This window comes from Peromyscus eremicus, chromosome 20 (genome assembly GCF_949786415.1).
Source record: "Peromyscus eremicus chromosome 20, PerEre_H2_v1, whole genome shotgun sequence".
NCBI classification, from domain to species: domain Eukaryota; kingdom Metazoa; phylum Chordata; class Mammalia; order Rodentia; family Cricetidae; genus Peromyscus; species Peromyscus eremicus.
The window spans coordinates 38,497,993-38,511,706 of NC_081436.1; positions in this window are offsets into that span (position 1 = coordinate 38,497,993).

Genomic DNA, 13,714 nt, shown 5'->3' on the forward strand with positions numbered 1-13,714 from the left:
GTTTACATAATCCAAGGTCTCTTAGCAGCCAAAAATTTTAAAGACAACCCAATAACATACAGAATCTAAACTCTCTGTGTATTTTCCATCTTTACATGGCTTATATTTTTTATTACTCTATTTCTTTTTTAAAAAAACTTTACTATTTTATTCTTAAACTATTTTTTATATACTCTTTTTCTTTTCTCTCCCAAGCCTGTGTATATTTTTGAATACACTGTAACTCATTTAGAGGTTCTTTTCCATCTGAATCTGTCCTTACTGTGTATCTGTAACCTTTTCTGTCTACATGAACAAAACTCCAAATCTGTCATGCAGTGAACTGGAACTCACAGGCAACAGCTGAGAACCATTTCTCTGTACTGTAGCCCATGTGAGAGACTGCAGGAACCCACCACACTATGCTGCTTAGCGCATGGAAGTTGATAGCCAGCTCCATCTTCTGGGTAGTTGTCAGGAGATGCTTCCCTGCACTGCAGCTGTCATGAGAGACTTGGAAGCCCAGTGTGGCTCTGTTCCTGAGCCTTTAGAACCTTTGAAAGCTTTCTCAGTTCTTATGTGGATCCACACCAGATGGTGGGTACCATATGTAGGTGAAGATTCCCTGTCCTGAAAGACACTTCCAAATTATCACACTTAGGCTTATATTAATTATAAGTACCTGGCCGATAGCTCAGACTTGTTACTAGCTAACTCTTACGTTTAAATCAACCCATATTTCTACGTATGCTTTTCCATGTGGCTCATAGGTTGTTACCTCATTTTCTACACATTCTGCTTCCCTGGTGGCTGACTGGCATCTTCCTCTTTCTACTCTCTGACTCTATCTTTTTTTTTTCTCCCAGCATCCTCCATTTGATCACCCCACCTAACTTTTTGCCTGGCTATTGACCAATCAGCTTTTATAAGCCAATGAGAGTAATACGTATTCACAGTGTACAGAAGGGTTCTTCCACAGCAAAGTACAAGCAAGTAATGACTGTTTGGTTATCCAATACAAAGAGGTCATCTGTGACCCATATATATACTAACAGTAAAAAATGGACTCAGAAGGTTGTATTTATATATTTGTCTATATATATATATATATATATATATATATATATATATATATATATATATTTGTCTATATATGTGTGTGTGTGTGTGTGTGTGTGTGTGTGTGTAACAACAATAATAATAAAAGAAACTGTCAATTTGAGAGTGGAGGGAAATTGGAAATCCTGGAGAGAGGAAAGGGAAGGGGAAATTTATGGAAGTATACTTTAATTAAAAGTATAAAATACCTTCTGAAGTCATTATTCTAAGAATTTTTTCTTACATTTCTTATCTTACTTACTGCTACTTGACAACACTGTCCAGATTCTTGCTTTCTGTTTGAGTCACTGCTGAGATAGAGGTGCATATTTTTTTGTGTTCACATATCTCCTCTACTATATGGCTTTTACTTTATAGTAAGAAAAGTTCTCTAAGTATTTTTCCGAAGTGATTTTGATTTCCCCAAATGTCCTGTGAGATAGGTAGGTCAGAAATTTTACCAACTGAGCCTGGGACAATGATTTAAGGATCAGTGGTTCCCCCCAATAATTAATTCTTTTCTAAGTAAACAGTTCACTGATGCCTTCTCTCTCTGTTTTTTTTTTTTTTGTTTGTTTGTTTGTTTTACCTGAAGTCCCTGTCATCATATGGATATCACCTGTTCATTCCAAGATTCATTTCAGGGGATTTCTACCCTAACATAATGTCATGATCTGAGACTTTAATGAATTTTACTCCATTGTCTTTACCATATGTCTAGTTATATATAATAAAACAAAAACTCAAAAGCTTCTTCCATTGGAAGCCAACACTTACAAACTCTTGTGAGAAGCTGGATAGAAATTTCACTTTATTTGTGATAATAACTCAGCAGTTCAACTGAGAGTGATAATTCACAGTTGTAGTCACAGCTCTCTGGAAGAACATTTGTCAACAGGCGAAAAGAGTTTAGTCCACCAAAAATCAGCCCATTGTTCTGAGTTAAACAGGAGTATACTATTGTAAAGGCAAGATTTCTGCCTGGTTTTGTTTTGATTCTTTGTTTATGGAAAGATGTTACAACAGACTTTTCTCTATTTATACCAATTTGGCCTAATCTCTCAATCATCCTAGATCTACACTTCAAATGCTGATTACTGGTGTGTGTCCCAATGGTTGCCTAATACCTTTCATACTGTCTGTCTACACACACACACACACACACACACACACACACACACACACACACACACACACCTTCCCCATACACAAGTCATTTTATATAAATATTTTATCCATATTTTTAAAATGTATAATTTATGTCTTCAATTTTTTTCTGTTTTTTTTTAAATTTTTTTAATTTTTATTTTGCAATACAATTCAGTTCTACATATCAGCCACGGATTCCCTTGTTCTCCCCCCTCCTGCCCCTCTCACCTTCCCCCCAACCCACCCGCCATTCCCACCTCCTACAAGGCAAAGCCTCCCCCAAGGACTGAGATCAACCTGGTAGACTCAGTCCAGGTAGGTCCAGTCCCCTCCTCCCAGGCCGAGCCAAGCGATCCTGCATAGGCCCCAGGTTTCAAACAGCCAACTCATGCAATGAGCACAGGACCCAGTCCTACTACCTGGATGCCTCCCAAACAGATCAAGCCAATCAACTGTCTCACCCATGCAGAGGGCCTGATCCAGTTGGGGACCCCTCAGCCACTGGTTCATAGTTCATGTGTTTCCATTCGTTTGGCTATTTGTCCCTGTGCTTTATCCAACCTTGGTCTCAACAATTCTCACTCATATAAACCCTCCTCATTCTTGCTAATTGGACTTCCAGAGATCCACCTGGAGCCTAGCTATTGATCTCTGCATCCAGATCCCTCAGTAGTTGGATGAGGTTTCTAGCATGTATGTCTTCAATTTTTTTTTTTTTTTTTTGGTTTTTTTCGAGACAGGGTTTCTCTGTGTAGCTTTGCGCCTTTCCTGGAACTCGCTTTGGAGACCAGACTGGCCTCGAACTCACAGAGATCCGCCTGCCTCTGCCTCCCGAGTGCTGGGATTAAAGGCGTGCGCCACCACCGCCCGGCAATGTCTTCAATTTTTAAACCATCTGGAATATGTTTTCAATACCACATGAGTTTTGATATTCAATTTCTTCAAATATAGAATGCTCATTACCCCTACTCTGTTTTTGAAAAGTCCATTTCTCCAATACTTTGTCACATTATCTCAACAATATTGTTATGTTCATGGATATGTTTCTGAGTAGAATATTCAGTTCTAGCTACCAATATCACATATTTTTCTTTTCTTTTTCTCTAATACATTGCACCCTAACCAAAGTTTCTCCTCCTTCCACTCCTCCAACTCCTTCCCCACTTCTTCCCTCTCCCCAAGATCTACTCCTCTTCTTCTTTCCTTCAAAAAAATAAGAGAGCAGGCCTCCCAGAGATATTCATCAAACATGGCCTAATAAGATACAATAAGACTAGGCACAAAACCTAATATCAAGGATGGACAAAGCAAATCAGTAGGAGGAAAAGGTTACCAAGCACCAGCAAAAGAGACACCCCCCCCAACTGCTACTGTTGAGAACAAGAACACCAAGCTGCACATTCACAAGGTGTATGCAGAGGACATAGCTCAGACCCACACAGGGTCTGTATTTGTTGCTTCAACCTGTGTAAGCCCCTATCAGCCCTGCTTATCTCTGTGGTCTGTGTTCTCATGGTGTCCTCTACTCCTCTGGCTCCTATAAACTTTTCTCCACCTCTTATATGGGGTTACCCTGGCTCTGCCAAGGGTTTGACTGTGGGTCTCTGCATCTGCTCCCATCAGTTTGCTGGATGATGCCCCTTTGATGACAATTGGACTAGGCATCTATCTATGAGTACAGTAGAATATTATTAGGAAAATCTAAAATATATAAAGAATTCAAGAAACTAGGTATCAACAAACCAAATAACCCAGTTAGAAAAATGTAGTACAGACCTAAAGAGAGATGTCTCAATAGAGGAATCCCAAATGGCTAAGACACACTTTAAGAGATGTTCAACACCCTTAGCCATCAGGGCAATGTAAATCAAAACTACTTTGAGATTCTATTTTATACCTGTCTGAATGGCTAAGATCAAAAAACACAAGTGACAGCTCATGCTGGTGAGGACATAGAGCTGGGAGCACTCCTCTATTGCAGGTACGAATGCAAATTTGCCCAGTCTCTTTGGAAATCAATATAGTGGTTTCTCAGAAAATTGGAAATTGACCTACTTCTAGACCTATCCAGCTCCTGGGCATACATCCAAAGGATGCTCTGCCACTTGCTTAACTATGTTCTTAGCAGATTTATTTGTAATAGTCAGAAGCTGGAAACAACCCACATATCCCTCAAGTGAAGAATGGATAAATAAAATGTGGCACATTTGCACAATAGAGTATTACTCAGCTGTTAAAAACAATGGTATCATCAAATTTGAAGGCAAATGGATGGAACTGAAAAAAAAATCAACCTGAGTGAGGTACCCCAAACCCAGAAAGATAAGCATGGTATGCCCTCACTTATAAGTGGACATTAGCTGTTAAGTAAAGGGTAATAATCATAGTAAAATCCACAGACCCAGAGAGGCTAAGTAACAAGGAGGGCTCAAGGGGATATTTGTGGATCTCTCCAGGAAAGGGAAATAGAATAGATTTTGCAGGTGGACTGGGGACAGGTGGGGATAGCAACAGGAAGGAATCAGGGAGAGGGTGGGAGTGATAGAGGGAGAGAGTACTCGGGTTGGAATTCCAGTACAACTGGAATTGCGGGGCATTTGAAGGTGATATAGAAACCTGGTGCAGGGGAAAATGCCTGGAATCTATGAGAGTGACTCTGTTGAAGTGTCCTAGTAATTGAGGATGCAGAGCCCAAACTGGTCATCACCTATAACCAGAAAAGGCTCCTAGCAATGGAACTGGGATATCAATCCAGCCACAAAACCTTGAACTTATAATCTGTCCTACCTGCAAGATGTTGCAGCACAGAGCTTGTGGCCAACCAACAACTGGCCCAACTTGAGGTCCATGCCACAAGAGGGAGCCCATACCTGACACTACCTGGATGGCCAGGAACCAGAGGCAGGGCAGCCCTGAGATCCTGGATAGAACCAAACAAAACTGAAAAAAAAATACACATTTTAGTTAGTATATCTTGTAAATCTTGACATATGCTAGAATCCTTCTGACAACACACCGTCCCTTCACAGGGATTGTTAGGGTGATTGTCCCTCGTCCCCACCAAATAATCTTCTCTCTATTGATTAGCAAATTAGTTTCAGTAAATTTTATCTCTGGTCTTAATTGAGACTCATCACATAAACTAACACAACAGGTTCCCAAAATTAAGTCTGGACCATGCTTCTATCAGCCACAGCACTAAAGGGATAAAGCTCACCAGGGTGAAATTTCAGCTCACATCCATAGCCTGCCCACCCTGTAGGAGCTGATTTTGGCAGACCATGGCATGCACCCCATGAAAAGAAAGCTCAGGTGTTCAGCTGCAGTTCTGAATTAGTTCATTTTGATGTCACTGTTCCCACTCTCTAGTCTCACCAAGCTCATCTCACCTTCCTCCTTTGGCTGTGACCTTGCTTTTGTTACTGAGAAAGCGGGAGCAATTAGAAGAGGATTTCCAGTTCTTTCAACAGCACATTTATCACCTTAGCACTGTCTAAGTGCTTTATTTTCCTTCTGTTAAAATGGGAGAGCTGTCCTTGCACCAGTGCAGATCAATTCTTAGATTTAGGGACTGTGCTTTATGCTGTGTCAACTACACAAAGCCTTTCTGGATTCATTTATTTCTTCTTTCTTGTGTCTTTATTTTCCCCTCATTCACATTAGACTACAAACAGGCTGTTATATTTTCCCAATGAAAATAAATAACAATCAAAAAAAATCTTCATTTAGAACATGTTTGAAGGAAGTCAGTCTTGGTGTTTTGTTTTGTTGCTTTGTTTTTACCTACGCTCATCTCGACTGCAGGCTCCTCAGAGTTGTTTATACATTTGGTTATTATTTCTGCTACTTTTTCCTTCCTTCCTTCCTTCCTTCCTTCCTTCCTTCCTTCCTTCCTTCCTTCCTTCCTTCCTTCCTTCATTTTTCCTTCCTTCCTTCCTTCTTTCCTTTCTTTCTTCCTTCTTCCTCTCTCTCTCTCTCTCTCTCTCTCTCTCTCTCTCTCTCTCTCTCTCTCTCTCTCTCCTTCTCCCTTTCTTTCCATTCTTCTTCTTTTTATAACTCCCAATTCTCCCCTTGGCTCCTGATAAGATCCTTCCAAGTTCTCCTGCAAAGGAACATCTTCCTATAGCCCCTTAGCATTTCCTCTTCCCCTACCATTGTATTGATTTTATTCACCTCCTTCCTTTCTATTTATCATTCAGATTGAATGCTCTTTGGGGTCAGGGAATGGGCTATGATGGTCTTTGACTTCTCAGCATGAAGATGCAAAGCACACAATGGGATGTCAGTGTTCCTAGAACTGATGGATAGAAATCAAGAGAATACTTGAGGTGAGAACTGACTGGCACTGCCACAGCAATGAGGCCAAATTCAGGATGATTTACAAGAAGCAGTGAAGAGGGAAGATGTTTTGGTCACTACTGCAAGCATATTGTGAAATTGCCTCATCCTGGATGAGATAACATGCCTCTAAGCAAGAAGTATGTGTTACTTTCTGTTGGAAAAGAGCCATTTCTGGATGGAGATTTGACAGAATTATGTCCTGGATGCTATGTCGTCTGATGCCCCCAATTTAATTTTCTTCAGATCTCAGTTCATTTCAGTTTATCATATGTGAAAAAGATGGCTATAAATTAAGTTATGTTTTACCTTGATATTCAGGGGGGCAGGAGGAAAGACCATGAATTGTACTCTTAATATTTTTTGATCAAGTATTTTACAAATTGCCTAGTTGAAGAAAGAAATAGTTAAATTGGTGTCCCATCATTTTATATTATTAGATAGTCACATAAATAAGACTGTCTTAGTAGACTCTTTCATAAGTTATATTTTTCTCTTCTCCAATGTGACCTCCATTACTTTTAGCTAATATTCTAGCTGTCTCTACTATGAGGGGAACAGCTCTTTTATTAATCAAGGTATCTATGTAGATAAAGATAGATGCCTATTGCTAATGAAGCAAAGATGATGGCACTCAGGATGGAGACATAAGGAAAGAAGCCCACTTTTAGCATATAGTACTCTAGCCTCCGGGTGGACAGCTCAGCACAGGTCTGGGATACACCCCACTGAACTCTTATGCCAGCCGTGGTGCTGCTATTGAAAAATTGCATCATGACTCATCTTGTCTACAGTTAGACAATAATGGCAATGGGAGAAGTAGTCAATAAGGACTATAACAACACCAAGGGCTGTGGATTATCCTCCTGTCTATGTTCATTGTTTTACAGTATGGAATACTTCCTACTTTCCTAAAGGATGGGTTAAAATAAATTTCAAATAATAGACACAGAATAGTTTTCATGCTGGTGAAAGAAATTTTTATTAAGGGCTGGAGAGATAGCTTGGTGTAGAAGAGCTTTTGCTGTGCAGAGCTTCAGCAAACATATAAGAAGTAGGCTATGTATATTCCCTATCGCTAACCCCAGTGTGTGGGATCCAGAGATGAAGGAACTGCTGAGATTTGCTGGCTGTCAATCTGGTTCCAAGTTCAGTAAGAGATCATGCTTCAAAGGACTAGGTATTGAGCGATTGGGCAAGACACTTAGTGTCTTCCTCTAGTCTCTGCATGTAACCCTCCACCATGTGCATACACCACAAATATCACACACACACACACACACACACACACACACACACACACCCCTAAGTAAAATGGAGATGGATTCTTAATGAAGTGTTTGGGCCTTAGAAAGGCTTAACATTAAGGGTAAGCAGCAAAGACGACAGCAATGATCGGACTAGACAGAATGGGATGCTTCATGGTAAGGCAACAGTTCTTCCCTGGGGGCAATTTTACCCCTAAGGGACACTGGGTAATGACCTGGACACATGTAGATGGCACTACTTGAGTAAAGGGATACTAGTGGCTTCAAAGTTGAGATCAAGGATGCTTCTAAGTATCCTGAAGCACACCAAGTATTCTCCGCAAGAAAGAATTTCCTGAACAAAAATATTAATGATATTGAGTCTGAGAAAGACTTCCCACAAGGCAAATCCAAACAAAATTTTGACCTCATCACTGAGCTGTGAGGCTTGAGAAAATGTTTCTTGCCCATCTCTGCCTCAGTTTCCTTGTACATAAAATAAAGAAAACAAGATCTATCTTATAGAGTTTGCCGAGTGTTGTCTTATACTTAGTAAATTTCTTAGACACTTTTGTGTGACCTGGAGAATAATCTTGTAGTATTTAAGGATCATTTAACTCTGTCTCCTATCCTTGGACAAAAGTTCTTTACTCATAACAATGCTGTCAGATGGTTATTCATTTTGTTTTCTGATTTCCCTGACAGCCAAAAATCATATTTAGATACTCTAATAGTTAGGTATTATTCTCTTAAATTATTTTTAAGGTACTTACTCAAAATTTCAACTCACTCATTTGAAGGGTTTTGTCTGGAATGGTACATCAGAAGTCACATTACTCTTTCACACAGTAGCCCCTCAATGTCAGCAGGTTACAGCATCTGAGAGTAGATAGGGATGCTTTCCAGCCAACAGCCATAAACCAAGAATAATTATGACTATCCCACCTGTATATTATGGTAATATCTACCACAAACTAACCAAAGTTGCAGGATCTTAACTAATGTTTCCTAAGTGAAATTGTCTTATGGGTTGTTTCTTTTTGCTTTTATCCTTGTTTCAAAATCAAATTTTACTGTCAAAGATCAGAAAATAGTGGGGGCCTAGTTTAAAAGAATGAATGAAGTCCATAGAATGTATAGATTATCTCTGTTTCCGTCCATGATGTTTTTGTCTGGAAAAGGGAAAGCAGAATTGAGTACTCTTCAGTCTTTAATGCACAGTCTCTTAAGATCATCAACAGTTGATGCAAAAGTTCAAGATTCTGAATCCAAATCACAAGGCCAAAGAAATGTAGATCTAAAAGATTATAAAGCCTAGATATCCCTATGATGATGATTACACAGGAAATATCTTTTATCCATACATGGCAACATTTCTTAATAATTCTGAACAAATTGTCCATTTACTCCATGAAAGTAAAGAAAAATATTGTATGAACTATCTGCATCTCCGTTCTAATCTACTCTGTTATCAGAGAGTTGGTTTGTTCTTTCCAGCAAAATTCCCCTCTTTAGGCTCATCATGTTCCTTAGTTTATATAAAATCTGTTTCAATTGCTTAGAGTTTGGGGTTCTTGCTATAGTAGGTCTAGTTTATCATCATTTGTTCACATCAGTCAGTGTTTTTTTTTTTCTTTCTTGTGTTTTATGTCCAAATGGAACAATTGAATCATCGAGAAAGGATGTTGCTAATGTCACATAGTCAATGTTCCGAAGATCCTATAGCATACAAATGATACATAGCATAGCATAGCACAGCACAGCATAGCACAGCACAGCACAGCACAACACAGGATAACATAGCATAGCATACAAGTGATACATAGCATACAACTTCTGTCATCAATTCCTGCTCCTCCATCACCAGCACTCCTCTTGAGATAGGATCCTATCCCAGGTAGTAGGCTAGTTATTCTTATGTTGAATAATGTCTTCCAGTCATATATTTTGAATACACACCTTCACAGGTACCCACTGAATTTATTCACTCATGACTATTAAGTCCACAGAGTGCTGCAGAAATTTTACAGCCTGGAGACATGGTAATGGAAGGAGTTATCCCTTCTCTTAAGGAACCAGTGTGCAATAAGAGGCAGTCTTTGGCATGAGGTACTTTCACTTCTCCAGTGGGAGTAGAAATCTCTAAGTCCTGAAAACTTCAGTACATCCAGTTTTTAGGGTGAAGACTATTGATATTTTTCCTTTTCAGGAATAAGAGGTGAAAAGAAAAAAAATCCTGCTAATATAACACAGGAGATTTTAAACTATTTTTAAATGAAGTTATGACTACATTTTAACAAATTTTCTGGAGTATATAATGGTACACTAGTTTTTGAAAAGAGCCTAGAAACTCTCCAGTTCACCTACCAGATGTGTTAAGGAGGCGTGTGTTCCTTGAGGTTTATAAACAAGTTGGGATATTTGTAGTATAAGAATTGGGTTTTAGTTACAGCAACAGATCACAAAGAGTCAAATGACACTTTTGCCCACAAACAACAAGAATGGAGCTCAACTAGAATAGACTGAGCCCCTCAAAACCACAAGTGCAGGTAGTGGCAGGTTTAAGGTCACTCAGGCTAGAACAGTGTTGATTCATGAGCACCAAGAGACACCACCACCTTTGCTAAGAAAAGTGATGTTGTGACAAGTAGAGTGACCAAAGAGTAGTTGAAACCTCTTAAAGAACTTTTAAAATACGGTCTCATAAACCTATATCCTCATTCCTCATTCCTCAGAAGGTGCCACAATTCAGTTCATAGCAGAAACTACTTAAGAAGAATGCTCTTCTGTCACCATCAAAGCCAATCAATCAGAAGTCATGTGACTTTCACAGGCTGTGCAGCTATGTCTAAAATGTCCTGACTCTCACAGAGCAAGCAAACACAATGGCAGAGACTGATAAGGCAAACTGGGACTCAGTGACTTCACTCTGCAAGTCTTTTATTGAAGTGCATTGGGCATGAGAAGAAGTGAGTTGTGTATGAAGTGGGATAATGCGGACTGCTCGGCTATGTCACTGCTTTGTGGTTTTGATTTCACATTTTTAAAGTAGGCGGAGAGCAAGAAGCCTTAGAAGGTCTATTCAGGATCCATGCAGTCCTGTGAGCCTCTCAGGCATGGCCCTAGGGTGGGGTTCTAAGTCCATCCCACCTTCATCGCCATTTTGCTGTCTGTGGCTAAGATCACTGGTGTGTCAGCTTGAGGGCCATTGTCACACTATGAGCTTCTTTCTAGGAAGTCTTTTTCTGTTAAGAAGGCTCTCCTTCTTTTGTCTCATTCTGACACATTTAGCCTATTAATTAGGAGAACTAAATCAGCCTCAGAAAGATAAGTATCACGTTTACTGTCGTTTTGGAGTCCTAGTCTTTACAGATACATAAGACTGGGGATGTACAGATGACAAGGAAAAAGAGGTAAAATCTCTGGAGAGGAATAAAAACTAGGAAAGGAGGAGGGAGAGGGACAAGAACAGGGAAAGGGGTAGAACGAGGGGAAATAGGCTCAAAGTGCATTGTGTATTTGCATGAGGACAGCCTTATGTAATCTTATATAATGAAAAACCAACGATCTAATCTTCTTTGAGCCCCATGGCCCCTCTCATTTGCATAGTGCCTTAATTTGCTGCCTCAGTCCCTCATTAGACTTAGTGAGTCCTGGTATCTGACCTGTATGCCAAAGCAGAGAAGGGTCTTTTAGGAAGAAAGGCAGAATATCTCTTAAAGGAAGTGTTTCACAAGACTCTCAATTTAAACAACTACAGGCTAGGAGTGAGGAGGAATCATTGCACATTAGGAAAATAAATTTTTCTATACAATGGTTCTATAAACAATTATTAAGTACCTCTGCCATACCTAACACTGCACTAAGAACATTATATGTATTTATGTAATCAATTGGATTTAAAACTTTCAACACTGACTGTGAATCTGAAAATATATCTATTTAATTTCTGATGTTTTTTTCCTTTCCAGCTGTGCAAGTAGAAAAAGGCTTGACTATGTAACTTACAGTGGCCCTGGATTAAAAAAAAATCCTCTATCAAGGTAGTATACCACTACAACCAGCTCTAATTTTCTCCACAATACCTTCTTTCCTTTAAAATTTTTAAATAAGACTTAAATTTGAGTATATTATTCCATGAGCTTTAAAAATATGTGCATCTATACATATATATGCATATATAATTAACTTTCCCTCAATTATTTATACTATCCTTTGTGTTATCAACTTAATATATACTACAAAATATTTAAAGCAGAAGCAAAAAGCCTTAATATATTTTCAGTATAAGAAACTTTACTATCAGTTGAAATGATTTTTCTGTCTACTCTATTTTGATGTATGACAATTATCCACTTGGAGCTTCTTTTGTGTATGGTATGAGATAAAAGGGCTTTCTGATTTCTGAAGAAGAGACAGTAAAAGAGAGAGGTGATATACATAGGTGGATAGAGAGGGAGATGGATAGTTGATAGATACATAGATGATAACTATTTCTTACTCTATTTGTTGAAAATACCTTTTTTTTTCCTTGTTTGGCTACCTGGTGTACTTTGTAAAACCAATCACTGAGGCACATAACTAACACTTTGCGAGATGTCTCTTTGTTGTGCTGGATGATCCTCAGTCTTTAATCAGTTCTTTGACCTACTCTTCTTGACACCATTCTTTTACAAGTTTGCGTTGCCTATTTTTAGGTCCTCTGACTTTTGATATTAATTTTATAAGATGGTCTGAAACTTACTTAAAAATAACTGTCTGAATTTGACTGAGACCATCGACATATCAACCTGGAAAGGACCTAGCATCATGTTAAGTGTTCCAATCCATGAGCACAGTGCCTTCTGTCAGGTTTATGTCTCCTTTAGTTGCCTCCTAATGTTAACTTTAGCTTTCAGAATACAGAGGTTGCGTATCCAATTTTGCAAAACGTGTCCTAAAAAATTCCATGTGCTCATGAGATTATGAAATACAGTTACAATTTTAATTCCCAATTGTTTATTATTAAGATATAATTGCATAGGTTAGTTTTTCATATTGAACGCTTCTGTTAGATCACCAGTCTGACATTTCAGCTCATAATATGCTGTATATTCTTTAGAATTTCTATGTGCATTTTAACTTTTACGTAAGGGATAGTTGCTTATTTATTTCTAATATGATGCCTTTTTTATTTCTTTTAAACATACTGTAATAATTGAACTCCTGGGATTTTATTCTTCTTGCTGTTGAGTAGAAATAGTGGGAACAAGTCTCCTTGTTCATATTGCTGTTTTGGGGGGAGAATGTATTTAGTTGTAAACCATGATATATGATGTTAAAGATAATTGTATGTGTAACTTTTTGAGAAAGTTTCCTGAATGTGTTTTTCTTCATCTTTTTGAGATATTTATGTAGGGTTTCTCCTTTATTTGGTGGGTATATGGTTTGACTTTGACTAAATTATAGTACATTATCCTTTTAGTTATTGTTAGATTCTATTTGTTGACTGTAGTAGAATATAATTTTAAGGTGTGTTACTTTTGTTTATGTGCGTTTAACTCTGTGAAGCTATGTTATGGTGCCTATGTAAAACACCTGTTGGTCTAATAAAGAACTGGCCAATAGCAAGGCAGAAGAAAGGATAGGTGGGGCTATCAGGCAGAGAGTAAGGAGAAAACTGGGAGGAGAGATGTAAGATCTAGGAGCCAGAGAAGGAGGACTCCAAGGACCAGTCACGCAGCTACACACCAAGCCATGGAACAAGATTTACAGAAATTAGAAAACTGGAAAAGCCCAGAGGCAAGAGGTAGACAGGTTAATTTAAGGAAAGCTGGAAAGAAACTACGCCAAGCTAAGGCTGAGCTGGGTGGTGGGCTCCTCAAAAAAAGAGTGAAAACAAACAACAACAGTTAGCCACTTGT